This window comes from Neovison vison, chromosome 8 (assembly GCF_020171115.1).
Source record: "Neovison vison isolate M4711 chromosome 8, ASM_NN_V1, whole genome shotgun sequence".
Classification (NCBI taxonomy): domain Eukaryota; kingdom Metazoa; phylum Chordata; class Mammalia; order Carnivora; family Mustelidae; genus Neogale; species Neogale vison.
The window spans coordinates 94,788,403-94,805,333 of record NC_058098.1 but is presented as its reverse complement, the minus strand read 5'-3'; the positions used below and the strand labels follow the sequence as shown (position 1 = coordinate 94,805,333).

The following is a 16,931-nucleotide window of genomic DNA, read 5'->3' as shown; positions in this document are numbered from 1 at the left end:
CCTTCCTTTCATTTAGAAACATTTTTTAAGACTTTATTTTTATGTGATCTCTCCACCCAGTGTGGGGCTCAAGCTTACAACCCCAAGCTAAAGAGGCATGCGCTCTACCAGCTGAGCCGGCCAGGCACCCCTCTTCCCTTCTAAAGGCTGAGTAATATTGAATTGCATGGATATGCCACATTTTGTTTGGCCTTTCATCTATAGATAAACATTTAGATTGTTTCCACCTTTTGCCTATTGTGAGTAACGAACATTGGTGTACAGTATGCGTACCTTTTGGAACCCCTGCTTTTTAACCCTTTGGGATATATATATATCCAGAAGTAGAATTTGTTTTTGAATAGCAAGTGCATCCCTATGTGGACAATATAAAAGGGACAAGAGGTTATACCAGTGGCCTATGGGCACCTGCCTCCTGGTTCTGCTCCCAGGAATCTTCAGTGAAACTGAGTTCTTGTGACTTCTTCCCTGGAGAGACTATGCCCCCATAGGTGTACCTGCTGCTCCCCGCACCAACAAATGGTGGTAAACCATAAGCACTGTTCTACACTTTGCTTTTTCTCCCCAACTTAATATTTCTAAAGATCATTTCATAGCATTGTTTAAAGTAAAGAGTATTCACTCTATTTAAAAGCTGTACATTGGTTTTCCAATGTACAGATAAAACTTTTTTTTAATCAGTCCCTGATAGATGTTCATTCAGGTTGTTTCCGGTGCTTTGCTGCCACAAACAATGCTGTAATGATAACAGCCAAAATTTACTGGGCATTTATTATGTGTCATCTTCAAATCCTTTACAGTTCTTTCCATGTATTGTATCATTTAATTTCCATGATAATTTTCTGGCATAAAACTGCAGAGAGGTGGGTAACTGCCCCAAACCACACATACGTCTTTACCCACAGGTGGGAGTATATGCCCAAGATAAATTTCTAGACAAAAAGTCACTGCCACCCTAAGGTATGTGCATTATAAAGTTTTATAAATATTGCCAAAGTGGCCCCATCAACCCTGCATTTGCATATGCCCAATACAGGGTCAACAGCCATTGTGTAGAAGAGGGCCCACTTCCTTCCCCTGTTACTGTTATGAAACCTTTTGATATTTGGTGATTTGAAAGTTGAAAAGTGGGGGCACCTGGGTGGCTCAGTGGGTTAGGCCTCTGCCTTTGGCTCAGGTCATGATCTCAGGTTCCTGGGATTGAGTCCCACATCGGGCTCTGTGCTCAGCAGGGAGCCTGCTTCCTCCTCTTTCTCTGCCTGCCTCTCTGTCTACTTGTGATCTTTGTCTGTCAAATAAATAAATAAAATCTTTAAAAAAAAAAAAGAAAGTTAAAAAGTGGCATTTCACTGTGGCTCTAATTTGCTGCTGCTGCTGCTTCTTTTTTTTAAGATTTCATTTACTTATTTGAGTGAGAGAGAGAGAGGGAGAGAGACAGTACGCAGGCATGAGTCAGAGGAGGGGCAGGGGACAAGCATACTCCCACTGAGCAGGGAGCATGACTCTCGGATTCTAGGATCCCTGAGATCAGGACATGAGCCAAAGGCAGATGCTTAACCGCTTAACTGATTGAGCCAGCCAGGCCTCCAACCCTGTTTTTTAAAAACGAGGTTGAACATCTTTTCAAATGTTTAAAGGCCACTTGTTTTCCTGATGGCATTTTAGAAACCTGACCAAATGGTTCCACAGTTTATCTAGAGATTATGGGCAAGGTAGACTCCATTCCTTAAAATTTCCATTTTGCATCTGTATTTTTCTGAATAGGTAATATAGGCACAAGATTCAAAATGTAATAGAAGTAAAAGGGTATAGAGTAGATATCCCCAAACACAATTTGGGTTCTATTTCTTGCCTGCTCCTATGAGCATAACCTAGGCCATGCTGATATTGAAACACTCTGAGCTGTTTCATGTGTGAAAGATTAAGTTCAAACCTCCCTCTCTAACCCCACCAGTGTCCTCTTAACTCCACACAGCACCTGATCTTCAACCTTACCCAGACTCCTCTCATGAGACAGTGCCTGACTCTTTCTTTCCTGTCCAGGTAAGATTCTCAGCCCCTCCGGAGGCTTTACTTCATTGCTCCACTGACCTCCAGCGGCCCCTGCCTGGAGAGTATGAAACTTTCTGGTTCATGGCATCTAGCTAAGAGTTGCTTGCCCACAGGATTACTTGAATTTTAAAATCTTAACAGAGTAACCACATAACTTATTGCCCAAACTGGAAAGCTTTTGAGAATGAAAGGGGGCAGTACTAACAATGAAGCCAAGACAAGTGGGCAGATGGTGACTGTCCAAGGCAAATTGAGATGCAAGTTCAACCCCAGTCTTAAGGACAATCACATTTAATTTCAGGGCAGAGATGAATGTGCTGAATCCAGTAAATAAATACATTGCTGCCTTTGTCCACTGCCCAAGCTTCTCCTCTAAATGGAAAATTTTTTAATAGCACATTTCTCCAACGCTATTTTCTTTAAAAATCTATCCTTTGGAATCCAGTTTCAGCCTCTAAACTGAAGTGTATAAGAAGCATTCGTTTATTTTCTAACAATCTCCATCTGTATTTTGAGCCCCCATTTTAAAAAGGTGCTGTCTTTTTATTTTTTTTTATTTTTATTTTTTAAAATTTGTTTATTCATTTGACACAGAGAGAGAGATCACAAGTAGGCAGAGAGGCAGGCAGAGAGAGAGGGAGAAGCAGGCTCTCTGCTGAGCAGAGAGCCCGATGTGGGGCTTGATCCCAGGACCCTGGGATCATGACCTGAGCTGAAGGCAGAGGCTTTAACCCACTGAGCCACCCAGGTGCCCCAAAAGGTGCTGTCTTTTTAAATCCCTGTCAGTTCCAGTTTCCATTTGGGGGGTCAGAGTGGGGTGGGGTGCTAGACTATTAGGGACTTACAAAGGCCCCTACCCTTGACATCATCTATCCTGTCTCATCTGTTCTTGTTTGTTGGTATCTATAGGTCCCGGTGGAGCACCAAGTCTCCCTCCATGTCTTTGTGTACCTCGGGTGAGGGGGAGGGGACAGCCTTGATCATCATAACCATCTTCTCCCATACTTCAGTCTAGGTTTGCTCAGGAGTCTTTTCTTTTCTTTCTTTCTTTTTTTTTTTTTTTTTTAAGATTTCATTCATTTATTTGACAGACAGAGATCACAAGCAGGCAGAGAGAGAGGAAAAAGCAGGCTTTCCGAGGAGGAGAGAGCCGGATGTGGGGCTCGATCCCAGAACCCTGGGATCATGACCTGAGCTGAAGGCAGAGGCTTTAATCCATTGAGCCACCCAGGTACCCGCAGGAGTCTTTTCAGTTGTGCTGAGGGAAGAGGCTCCTTTTATTTATTTTTTCTGCTTTCATGTGCCTTCCCTGAGGCAAAGCATGGAATGGTCTGGCTGTTTAAATGGGAGGCAGGAAAGGAAGTAAAGAAAATACCAGGCTGTTATTCATTCATTCATTCATTCATTTATTCATCAGTACAGACACTGGCTAATCATTCAGAATATTATTTTGCAAGGCGTATATGAATGCCTCATATAATATGTGCTTTGTTTTAACTATTACGATATAATTTTCTGTATCTTTTAAGAAAGCCTCCCTAACCCCATCCCCCAGGCTAGTTCAGACATTTACCAGCTGTGGGTGAACTTGGGCAAGTTATCTTATCCTCTCACAGCTTTAATTTCCTTATCTATAAATGCAGATAACAGTAGTTCATATTAATTAAGTGCTTGGGACTTACCAGGCACTATTCCAAATTATCTCATTTAATCCTAAGCAGAAACTCGTGAGACACATACTATTATTCCCATTTCAGAGATAAGGAAACCAAGTCTCAGGGTTTTAAGTATCCTGCCCAGAGTCATGTGACCTCCTGCTCTTAACCACTGCTTTTATAAAGCTCTTTGCCCAGATCCTAACACATAGTAAAAGCTCTGTAAATTCTAAGCTAATACTTAACCATGACTATTTGTCATATTTAAAATGTATATATATTTATAAATATTTAACATATATCTCTATTCAATTTTCCCATTCAGGAATATGTTACCTTATTTTATGCTTCTTAGCAAAATTTTTTCTTACATTCTCATATAAAATATGCATTTCTAGGCAAGTTTGATTTGAGGCAAGTTTATTTCTAGATGTTTTAGGAATTTTGTCACTATTGAAAATGAAGTATTTCTCCCTATTATATCTTTTCATCAGACAGTGTATATTATATAGTCTCCAGATTCTTGTTAATGAATCATTCACCATCCAGAAGCCCCCAGAGGAGTGGCTTTCCCTCTCATTTTAGGCTGACAGCATGAAGATCACTTGACCCACATGGTGAAACACATTCCAATAGGAAATGAGGGACAGGGTGAGGAATGGCTTTCCAGGGTGGCTTAGGTTGATTGATGGATCACTGTCCCCAGGCTCAGTAAGTACAGCCTGGGGGAAGGGAGAAGGGTTTGCTCCAAGACCCTCCTGGAGCCCAAGGGATGGATTCCCAAGCACCCACAGTTCCTCTGTGGCCTCAGTGATTCGTAATTGAACTTGTCAAATGATGACTCCAGTGGCAGCTCTGTCAAGGGCCAAGCTTGCCACATTGGGAGTGTGGCTTGCTTAAAAAAAGGGATGGCTCATTTTTAAGGATGGAGTCCTTAATATTCTCTTTTGCCAACCTCCACCCAGGGCCTTGAGAGGGCAGCAGAGAGCAGATGCGGAGGAGAGAAAAGGTCCTGTTCCAGGCCTGCAGAGGGATTTTGTCTCCCCGCCTCCACAGAACAGGCATGATGTGAACTTCTTGGGAGTATGCTAATGATAATATTACTAGCTGCTACTAATTATTTTGTGTGCCAGACATTGACATAAGATTTTATATGGATTCAGTCAGTTCTCGTTATTACTAGTTATTACTACTGAGGTAGGTATGATTTCCATTTTTTAGCTGAGGAAATTGAAGAAAAAAATAGATAGGTGACTTGCTCAACATCCCAAAGTTTGTGGAGTGAGGATTCGAACCAACCGTTCATAAGCCTCTATTATAGGTGTCAGGGATACCTCAGGTAACAAGACTAAGTCTCTGCCAGATCAGAGGAAGAGAAAGTAATGAATGAACAAACAAATACATAATGTGGTTTTGGATAGAAATGCCATATAGCCCAATAAGGCAGAGTTAAAGACTAGAGAGGGGCATTTTGGATAGGCTGGTCAGGGAGGACTTCCTTAGGTATTTGGCATCAGAAGGCTGGTACATGAGAGACCTGAAGGTGGGGGAGGCAGTAAGTGCAAAGGTGCCAAGGTGGGGATGAGCTTGGGATGTTGGAAGAACAGCAGGACGTGCAGTGTGGTTTTGCAGAGTGAGCCGAGGTCTGTGCTGTTGCAGGCCACAGGCCACAGCAGTGCCTGGGGGGTAGATGGAGCTGGCAGAAGGAGAGAACCCACCCACCACATAACCTGAGCCTGGCCTCCTCAGGGTTCTCAGCTTCCCTTTAAGATATCTCTCAGCTTTTCTTGCCTTCTCATACAGTCTTGACATGCCACAGTATGTTCCCTCCTCAACCCTGGATACAGTTCAAAAGCAGCTAAAGTGGAAAAGAATCTGGGGCAGCCAGTCTTGTACCACCCGCCAAAGCTTGGCACAAACAATCTGAGAGACAAAAATCACGCATACTGGCATGAGGCTTGCCAGCTTGTGGAAAACCTCTTGTGGGCAAAAGTTCTAGGGAATCCTGCTGGGCACCCAAATAATCCTTATTCTCAGCAACGCAGGGGTAAGAAGTTCATTTTTCTTTCATGGGACTTCACTCCCAATGTCAGACCTGCCTAAGACCTGCCATCTTTTAAACCCAGGTGGGGTTCAGGTGGCACTAAACCAGAAGATGGAAGGGAACCTGTCCCTGTGAAGTAACCGTCTCTGTGTGCCAGGTCTCCAAAGGAAACAGAGGCCCAGAGGTCCAAAGATGCAAATTACAAAGAATCTTTGCCCTTCCTTCCTCCTTGTAGCATCCTGGTGATTGGGGTGGGCCCATATGGAGTACTCTTTTGGCCTGGATTTTGGTTTCTAGAACCAGAGGGGTCTGAGCTGTCGAATCCAGGATTCTTGACCTTGGCACTTTTGATAGTCTGTGGGGATTCTTGTACATTGTAGGATGTTAGCAGCATCTCTGGCCTCTACCCACTAGAGGCCAGTAGGACTCTCATCCCAGTGTTAAGAAACAGAAATATGTCCAGTCATTGCCAAATGTCCCCTTGGGGAGGAAATACTTCTGACTAAGAACCCTTTGGGTCCAGTCTTCTCCCTTGCTCCTAAGTCAATGCATGAGTCTCAGCCATTACCACTCTGGTGGTGAGGAAGGACTGAAAGCCCTCAAGTGTTTGTCCCCATGCTTAATGCCGGCTGGGCAAACCAGTCCCCTTAGCAGTAAGCTAAGTGAGCTTAGTGAGCGAGGCCATAGGTAAGGGAGAGGAGAGAAATGGGACGGCCAGATATTCCTTCAACATTTTTTACTCACAAAACTCAACCATGGGGAAGGCCAGCGGTAGAGCTGGCCATAGGTACCACCACTGGGACTAGGTCTGTCTCTCTCCATTCTGTCTCTTAGTCACACACACACACACTTCTACCACTCTCGGTCTTGGCTCTTTTCTCTCCCCCTGAATACAGGCTTTCTCCAGAGACAAAAGAGAGCTCAGTACAGGAGGAGAAGGGTAGCAGTGGGGCTGATTTAGACCAAAAGATTGGCAGGGCAGGAACAAGACATTGTGCGTATCAATGAAGGGAGAGTGAAGTAACTCTTCATGGGGTCCAGACCAGAATAGGGGTAAATGAAGCCATGTAGGGCTGGTGGAGGGGGGGAAGAGGAAAATGTCTGGAGAGTAGAGGTCTTCATCGGGTTGAAAAGCAGGAAAGAAGAGAGGCAGAAATCAGGAAGTTGTCCACTAAAAGTCTCAACCTTCTGCCCAGCTTCACAAATATTTGTTCTACTCCAGAGACATAGACTTGTAGAATCACAGGATGTTAAAACTTGAAGGAAATTTAGAGATCGTTTCGTCCAACCAACACTATGCAGGCTCTTTCATTAATTCATCAGCACTGGGATTTGAGGAAGGTACTTGTTTACAATCTTTCCCTCTGTGCTTGGAATCAAATGAAAAATAATAAGACACAGAAGTCCCATAGGTAGAAGTCAAAATAACTTTGTAACAGGTAAAGCTGATTGGAGAATTTGTCTCAGAATGTACGCCCACAATCAGGCTTCCTAATTTTTTCCACCAGAATTAAGCTTGTTTACCCAACACTGGAGGACTCCCTACCTGCAGGGTGAGAAACTGCCCCAAAAGTTTGCTGTGAAGAGAGGAGAGGAGCCCAAGTCGGATTTTCTCTGAAGCAGGCAGTTCTCAGACGGATCTGAGCCATGGTACATGCCCACTGTATTCTCCCAAACGTTCCAATTGCCTGAGTCACTCTTCCTCCACTGGGTGAAATTGAGTGAGGAGGTAGAGAGGTAAGTGAGTACTCCTTTTGAGGCTTTAGAAAGACAGAAGCTACTACGTTATAGGGAATGGTAAAGGGTTTAGAGGGAGAGGGATGAGTTTCCCCTAACAAGACCATTTAAGTGCCAACTCTACTTCAAGGAAACTGGAATCCAGAGAGGTGAAGTGATTACCTTAAGACTGTACAGCTCTGGGGATAGAATGAGGTTCTTCAGACTTCTAATGCCATGGCTTTACCATTTCATACCTGTCAACCCAGGGGGTCAGCTTCATCTAGGGTCATCAGCCTGAGTCAGTACCAAGAATCTCCTACTCTCATTCAGGGCGCCTTCTTGCCCCTCCCCCATCACCACCTCCATCTGCCCCTCATCACCTCCATCCTCACCTCCACCACCTCCACTGATGCCTCTACAATGTCCCTCTATGCCCAACTACTGGAACACCACTGCTACTGTTCCCCCTACCACTTCTCCCTACCATTTCCACCGTCATTACTACTATCCCCCTTTTGGTTGCAGGCAGCCAGCACAGACCATTTGGGTACAGAAGTAGATGTGAACTAGAAGGCTGCTCAGATGGCTCTGGTCTTGAGAAGTCTTCAGGGTCTTTGAGGTCAACTATCTCTCCAGCTCCTGGTGTCCCCTAATCTCTCCAGAAAGATCATCTCAGAGTGTTTTAAGGAGACTGTGATAGAGATACAGAAACATGAGTGCACATCTTTATATAAACGCCTCTTTTTTTTTTTTAACAGATTCATTTATTTACTTTAGAGAAAGAGTATGCATGAGTGAGAAGGGGGGTAGGGCACAGGGGGAGGGAGAGGGACAAGCAGACTCCATGCTGAGCACAGAGACCCACTTGGGACTCAATCCCAGGACCCTGAGATCACACCCTGAGCCGAAAGCAGGAGTTGGATGCTGGGCTGAGCTACCCAGGAGCCCCCATATAAACTCTTTGACTACAAGTACAATTTCTAAGTCATGGCCTAATCTGACAGCTGCAGATTTAGGCACCTGCAATGTGATAAGATTCATTACTGACATCTCAGCAGTTCTCAAGGCTCTAATGATTTAAGGGTTAAAGTTATTCAAGTGAGCTGTAATTTGGGGTGCCAGCCAGCTGGGGTCCCCCAGTACACCATACCAAACCCAGGCCTCTGCAAGCTCCTGGAAGTGCTGCCACTGATCTGTAAAATGGGTGACCTTGGGGTGGGGGGTGGTGCTGGATCATCCCTAAGGTCTCTTCCCTCTCTAACATCCCTCCAAGACAGAATCCAAAAAGGACTTAGGATAGAAATCATGTAGGGAGATAAACAAGCATCTAAAAACCAAGGCTAAGTTAAAATCCAAGAAGAAATTTAGAGCTAAGTTTTCCGCCTACAATTATGGCCGGCTCTGCTCAGACTCTGCTCTACCCTGGTCTGTCAGGCGAGCAGGCATTGGTCCCTTGCCCTGTAGGAGTGTCCCTTCCCCCACCCTGGTCACATGGCTGGCTGCCACTGAGCCCCACAAGTCAATCTCCAGTGCCCCAAATACAGTTCAGTCTGGAAATCACAGAGCGTCCTTCTTGCCACCTAACAGCACCAGAGCAAGTGACACCAGCCTTCCTGAGATTTGGATCCTGGTTTCCCGTGCTAAGAGTGTGAAGGTAAGTTTGCAGCTTGGAGTTTCAGAGATAGTAGACAAAACTATACAGATAAAGAAAAATGTGCTTGACAATGTGAACAGAGTATTTGAGAGTGAGCTTCACACACACACGGAGAAGGAGAATACCACGAAAGTTGAATAAATCCTCCAAACGAGCATTGGATATTTGCCTTTTCTTTAAAAAAAAAAAAAATTATCCTGTGTCAGTGACCCTGTTGTCTTGAGTTCACTGGTTTGGGGCATAGGCCTTCACACCAGATTAACTGAAATGATATGAAATGCACTCTTTCTGACGCCTTGGCAAGTTAGTTCATTTTTCTTATCATCTGATGCAACTGAGAATCTTTTTCCTCTAGGCAAAAAAGGCACATTTCTGTTGCCTTTGTGAAATTTACGAGACTGGCTGAAAATTTGATGGGAAGTAAGCAAGAGCACTGAGATTTGCTTCTTCCCCCAGAAAACTATGGGAAAACAGATTACATCGGTTGATATAACATCTCAGGATAGAAACTAAATAATGGCTAGCCTCCTTTCATTACACATTTCTGTTGTTAGATTTGGATACTGCACCTGTTTTTGCTACTGGTGGTTTGCTAGGGGATATTTTGTTTGCTTGTTTTCTCTTCCTCTTCTGGGGCACGCATGGGTGAGGTCTGCAGGACCCAGAGGCAATGAATAAACTATCCTTGGGAAGGTGGCCTTTCTCTAATTTCTAAGCTTAGTCTTTAAGGCCCTTATGACCCCACATCATTTTTGTCAATTCAGCTCACAAAATCATCCCAGGTGAGCTCTCCAGGAGGTCCTTTTTTGAAATGCTTTGAGCTGTCTACGGAGTTCACTGGATACTACATTAGGCTGGTCCTGTTTTTAAGTATAATGTCAAATGGCTTAAAAGATGGGATGGGAGGGAAAGCTCCTAAAAGGCTGACTGATCCTTGTGGCACAATCTTTTTTGTACTTAGTTTCCCTCCCAGACATATGGATGTCTAATCGTAAGGATTTATTACCATATTTTGCCCTTCTTCCCTAATAATCTATTTTGTTCTGTTTGTTTCCAGTGTCTAGAGCAAATATCTGGAACAGATATTTCTAGAGAAATATCTGGATTCGTTGGACTGAACTGATGTGCCTCTGTGGCCAGGGGCTTGGGGAGGGAGCAGTGTTACATGGCCCATGATTCAATCACCAGGGTTTTGATAGTCAAAATGCATTGTATGCCCATCAGGTTGGCTGTGTCACCACCTCCTTGCTGCAGCAGACATGAAGGCTGCTTGGGCAGGGACCCTGTGTCTCTGTTCCCTGGTGTGGCACTCTAGTGCTTAGCCTCATGGTGTTAGGGCATTGATTTTGTCAGTAGGGTTTGCACTCTCAGGGATCCACAGTGGGAGTCCAGGCTGGTGGCAGGGGCAATAAAGTGGAATGGGTCCCTGGTGATTCAGGACAGAAAAGAATTTGGTCTGATCCCTCACTGTAAAGCCATACTCACCCCCAGGGTCTAAAGATGGATGGGAGAATAATGAGGAGTGAGTGAAGCAGTGGAAGGGCTGGTGTAGGAAAAACTGCTGTTACAAGTTCATTCCTTTGCTATATGCCAAAGGCTGGTTTGTTGCTAATAAATTTCTCTGGCAATATACTGTAGTGGATGGTTGTACTGGTTAATATTCTTGGGAATCACCTGAAGCTAGCCGAAGAGAAAAGATGAGTTTATTATAATGCCATCGAAAGGTCTTGGAGATGGGAATTCAGCTAGACCTCAGGAAGGGTCTAGAACTCAGAAGTCTATGGCTTCTTCCAGACCTCACTGTCTCTTATGTCTTCACGTCTTTCTTTCCTCTTCCAACCCCCTACCTCCCTTCGTTTTCTCCCTTTCTCTTTCTCTGCCTGTGTTTCTTCCTGGGGTTGGGGAATCAGAGAGAATCCCATTTCAATCTTAGCTCTGCCTGTGACACAGGGTAACTTTCTTAATTCTTTGAATCTCCATTTCCTTATCTGTAAAATGGGGGTGAAAATTATGCACCTCACTGAATTTTAATCAGGAGTAAATGAGAGTATGAAAGCAAGATATCTGACATTCAATTAATATACATTATACAAAATGGTAGAGATAGAAATTCTGTTTCAAGAGGTAGGTCACTTTTTGTAAATTTTTGCAATGAGCCATGTAGCTGCTGATTAGAATAGTTCATCCAAACACTTTGCAAATGGTTAGCACTCTGCTTGAGTTGTTTCAAATGAATGATTTCCATTGAAGATGTTCTGGGGAAGCCTGGGTTCTTCTCGTACTTCTGCATCCTCCTTGAAGGGACCTTCTCTCAAGTTGTGAGGAGTAGGACCTGCAGAGGAGGTGAGGAAGGAATGGTCTGAACTAGTGCAGAACTGGGAGGTATGCATCTACCCAAAAATGAATTACATTACATCTCCGTGCTTCTATAGTTCCATGAAGTTTTCATCTGTTTGTCATTTTTGCATTTACTTTTGTTTGATTTCCAATCTGAAAATCCATAGTACTTCAGATATGAAAGAATACGTTTTTAAAACATGCTGGAAAATCCCATTTCATTTCTATTAGTCAGGTCAGTTCAGAATTAACTGACTCAGGGAGTTACAGTGTTACCAGTACTCTGCTTTTTTACTTTTCTTGAATATTTCCCTCCCTGTGTCAAGCAACATTGTAGCACCCAAGCTTACTGGCTTCCCGTGGAACCAATCTCTGTGATGGGGGAATGGGGAGTGTTTGATTGGCTAGGCTGGACCACATGGCCTTTCCTGTTGTGGTTGGGGAGATATGGGGTGAGCCCCATCTAAAAGATTTGGAGGTGGTTCCATATGGGAAAAGACATTACTCTGCTTGTCTCTACTCAAGCTTGAGGAGGGAGGGTTGAGGAAGATACCGACTCTCAGAAAATCACCAATCAATTGGAGCTACCAGTGTGTCATCGCTAAGCTTACCAGTTCACAGTGCCCAGTTTGAAAGCAAAGATGTGATCTTGTTATGCATGTGAAGCTCGTGTAAACTAAGATCCATGCATGGTGATTCAGTTTAATAGAAAATATAAATAGGAGTTATTTCCTTAAAGCAGCGGTTCTCAATGTGTGGTCCCTGGATCAGCAGCTTCAGCATCAAGTGGAACTTGTAGAGAACACAAACTTTCAGCCTACAGCTCAGATCCACAGAATCAGTAACTCTTGAGTGGAGCTCAGAAATCCAGGTTTTAACGCACCCCCCAGAAGACTGTGACACATGCATACCTTTGAGTACTCTTGCAAACCACTTCTTGAAGGTACTTTTTTTGTAGTTCTCCTGAATATTTAAACATGATACACTTTGAACAAATGGATTTAATTCTGGATTATCAGGGGGATAAAATTACCCATTAAGTGGGAGTATATGTGTCATATTAAATTATTTGCCTTAAAATGTTTTAAAAAAATGTAACCATAATTAAAAATAAAGTAGCACATGTAAGAGCTTATAACAAAACAACAACAACAAAAAAACAACAACAAAACTCCATTCTAGCTTTCTAAATACTCCACTGTTCCATCTTCCAAAGATGGTCCTCCAAAGGACCACCTGGAATTCTTTCAGCTTTTTCTGTTGGCTACCTACACCCCTCTAATAATATATACATATTATTTATATAGATATATATGTATCTCCTGCTATTTATCAGAGTTGGATATTAGCCACCTACAGGTAAATAATTATCTTATACCACACCCATCTCTTCTCCCTTCTCCCAGTGTAGATATATATTGTTTTTTGTTAATTCAAAAATCAATGTTTATACTCTTATGACTGTGTACCATAACCACATTTTATTTCTTGGAATACTAATTTTTTTCCTGGTATTTCTAGTTGCCTTCCTTTGCATTTTCTATCTTTGTCTCTGTCTTAAATTGTTCCAAATTCTCAAGAAGTGTATCAGACCTCTCGCATTTCATCTTTTCCTTGGGTGGCTCCTTCTGAAATGTCATTTTTAACTCTTCTGAGGAGAGACTAGGGCTGTGGCACAGCAGCCATCTAGGGACCTCCCTTCATTTTTCTTCAGCTTGGAGCCCTCTCTTGGATCCCATTGTCTTCCCCTTCTTGATTCATTGTGGTAACATATTTAAGTAACTTCATAAGAAGTTACAAGAGAGAAGTAAAATGATTTCTTGCATATGTGAAGATGACTTCTACCCTCTCTTGCCTGGTAGTTTGCCTGAGTAGAGAATGCTAGATTAGAAATCATTCTCCCTCAGAATTTTGGATGCATTGCTCTGTCGTCTTCTGTTATCCAAGTTGCTGATGAGAAATCAGATAGTCTTTTATTCATTTGTAGGTGAGCTGTTTCTGTCTATTTCATTCTATAAGTTTTAAGAATTTCCTTTTTTCTTGACATTTATTTAGTGTTCTAAAATTTCACAATGACATATCAAAGTGTGAGGATTTTTCCCACCAGTCATTCTTTGTGCAGGGTACTCACTTGGCCGTTTTGAGACTGTTATATCATAGTGGTGGGGAGTTCTCTTATTTCTTTAAAAAAAAAAACTCATTTAAAAATTTTTAATAATAAAATACTTCAAACTTGTATATCACTGTCCTGAATTAACAGATGTTAACATTTTATCATTTTTGCTTCATTTCCATCTATATCTATCCAAAATATCAAAGATACAGCTAACACATCAAGATTAAACCTTACCTTTCCTCAGAAGTAACCTGGAGTTAGTGTGTCTCATTCCTCTGGGCAATTTTCTGCTATTGCTTATAATGTAGCAATAAACCATAAAATTAAAGACAATGTTTTGAAGTTTTATATAAATAATGCCACTTTGTTTCTATATCTTTATAACTTTATAACTTTATGCTTTTTTCACTTCTTTTTAAAAAGATTTTATGTATTTATTTGACAGAGAGACAGCGAGAGAGGGAACACAAGCAGAGGGGTGGGAGGAGGAGAAGCAGGCCCTCCTGCTGAGAGGGAAGCCTGACTCGGGGCTCGATTCCAGGACCCTGGGATCCTGACCTGAGCCAAAGGCAGATGCTTAACTGACTAAGCTACCCAGGCGCCCCTGTTTTTTTCTATTTCTTATGTTTTTGAGATTTATACATGTTAATATGCAGAAATCTAGTTAATTCATTTCAGCTCCCCATAGTATTTATTATGTATCAGTTAGGAAGGCCTTTATTTTTATATAATCTTTATTTTATTTATAGGTCTTTATTTCTTCTTCTTCTTCTTCTTATTTTTTAAGTAGGCTTCACACCCTGTATGGAGCCTAACACAGGGCCTGAATTCAGAACCCCAAGATCAAGATCTGAGGTGAGATCAAGAGTTGGATTCTTAACTGATTGAGCCACCCAGGCATCCCTGGAAAGGTCTTTAGCTAAAAGCAACATAAAACTTGGCTAGCAATTTAAATATACAAAGTAGATTTCTTTTCATGTAATAGGAAGCCCAGAGATAAGCAGTCTGGAGCTGCTTATCCTGACATTATCAGGAACGAAGATTTTTTCTAGGCTTCTGCTTTGACCTCAACCTGAGCCTTAGCTCTTCATACTTGTCACCTTATTGTTGCAAGAGGACTGCTTCATGTAGAAGTCTCACGTCCAAGGTCTGTGCAGGAAAGTAGGGAGGGTAATTGGCCAAACGTGCATTCCAGAAGGGTCTGTCACTTTTTATTAGGGAAATTAAAGCTTTCCTGGAAGTCCTACTGAATGGACTTCCACTTAAATCTCACTGGCTTGATGGGGTACATGACTACTTCTAAGATCAGTTACTGGTCAAAGGCCATATGATTACCATGGATAATTTAGACAGATCTAATTCATGCCTGGAGTTGGGGAGGGTGTCTACAGCATGAAGGGCCATGTGTTTCTACTTGAACAGAAGAGGCTAGACAAGGAGGGAATTGGTGTTGGAAAGTGTAGCAAACACTGTTACATGACCACTCAGTGCCCTTTCCCCCTGTTTTCCTTACTAACAGAACACAATCTTTTTTTTCTAATGTGTTGTTTTTTTTGGAGGGGGGCAGTTTAGTACTTTATTTATTTGCGCGCACATGTGCGTGCAAGATAGAGAGAGTATGCAAGTGGGGGAGGGGATTCTCTTCCCCTGAGCAGGGAGTCTGTTTTGTACCAGACTCCCTGCTCAGCCCCAACACAGGGCTCGGTCCCTGAGATCGTGACCTGAGCTGAAGGCAGATGCTTAACTGACTGAGCCACCCAGGCACCCCCAGAACCCAATCTTATTTGCCCAGTAAATACAGTCGCAGAGTCTTTTGTCCTATGACACAGGTGTGGTTTTGAGTAACAGAAAAGTTAACTATAGTATTTAAACAAATAGTGTTTTAACTGTTCTCCTTAACAAGAAACCTAAGTGTGGGCTGTCCAGTACTGTAGAATGACTCAGTGAAGACATTAAAGATCCAGGATTCTTCCTCCCCTTGTATTCACAGTCAGCATGTAGCCTCCATTTCCATGATGACAAGAGGGCTGCTGCACTTCCAGGCATCGAGTCTATGCTCATCTCGACAGAGGTGAGATAGTTAGCCAGTTTTGGTATAAGTATATTCCAAATATTGCATGGGACTTATACTAAAAACCATTAATTGTATATATAAAACTCAGATTTAACTGGGAAAACTCTATTTTTATTTGCTAAATCTGGCAACTTTATCCAGGAAGGCAGAGGAAGGAAAAATGGAGATGCTTTCTTCTGCAGAGGCTTCATCCAGGAAGGGAAACTTCTCCTAGGTTCTTTCTCTTTAGAGATTGCTCTGTCTCTTTAGAGATATCTCTTCAGAGATTGCTGAGGGGCATTTGGAGGAAGTGATTATTTTTAGTCAGCCACATTGCTGTCCTGAATAAAATCAGAGCAGAAAGGGGGGGATGGACATCTAGCAGTTTCCTCTGCAGGTGTCTTACAACCCCCATCTCCCTGACAAATCCTCATCTCTCCAAATAGTTACATCCAATGTAGAAATTCAAAGTATTTGATTTCCCATATGGCATTGACACTGAGCAGTGGGAATGAATACCTGAACACCAGCCACAAACAGCAACATATGCATAATAATGCACAGTGGTGGGATACCAAGCCTGCTTATATCCCAGTTTTGGGTTATATATTCATTTTTATTTATTATGACTGCATAAATGTCGCTGCATATGTTGCTCACATTTGAGTTACATAGTGTTCAATGGTCACTCTTCCTTTCCATGACTCTTTATTCTTGGAAGAATCTTAGTATCTTCTCAAAACAGTGAAACACATCCAGATAATTGATCAGTTTCAGGTTTTTCTCTGAGAACCCGTGCAGAGCCTGATCTAAGATGAACCCACTGCTCTCTGGATTGCTATACAGCTTCTTCCCAGGGCCTCCTGTGCTAGTCTTTTGTGGTGAATCCCATTTTCTAGATGCTGTATTCCTTCCTTAGATGCTCTTCCATCTTGCTGGAGTTCTTCCTTCAACCACTTCCTGAAAAAAGTGCATAAGCAGTAAAATTTTAAGACTTGTCTAAAAATACTTTTTCTACCCTCACATTTGATATTTTAGTTAGGACTAGAAATCAAGGTTGGAAATAATTTTTTCTCACTTTTGGAGGCATAACTCCACTGTCTTACAGTGTCTGGATGCCAGTTCTCACATCTGATTCTTTGTAGGTGACTTATTTCCTTCTTCTGGAAGGGTTTGTTTGTTTATTTTTTTAAATAGAGTTTATTTATTTATTTGACAGATCACAAGTAGGCAGAGAGTCAGGCAGAGAGAGAGGAGGAAGCAGGCTCCCTGCTGAGCAGAGAGCCTGATGTGGGGTTCTA

General features: G+C 42.5%; 1 protein-coding gene across 10 annotated transcripts in view; it reads left to right on the top strand.

Moving 5' to 3' along the window:
• SLC4A5 (solute carrier family 4 member 5) overlaps window positions 1-16,931 on the top strand; it is a 105,169-nt gene that overhangs the window by 4,012 nt on the left and 84,226 nt on the right. Inside the window, exons 1-3 of one of the 10 annotated variants that reach the window (XM_044261433.1) lie at window positions 3,261-3,283; window positions 7,260-7,401; window positions 9,058-9,124. The exons of 6 other annotated variants lie outside the window; for them this stretch is intronic. The gene's annotated coding sequence lies outside the window, so the exon portion shown is untranslated. Of the gene's footprint in view, window positions 1-1,975; window positions 2,044-3,260; window positions 3,284-7,259; window positions 7,402-9,057; window positions 9,125-16,931 lie in introns of those variants that run through there. 3 more of the 10 variants (XM_044261432.1, XM_044261436.1, XM_044261434.1) reach the window with 3 other exon arrangements.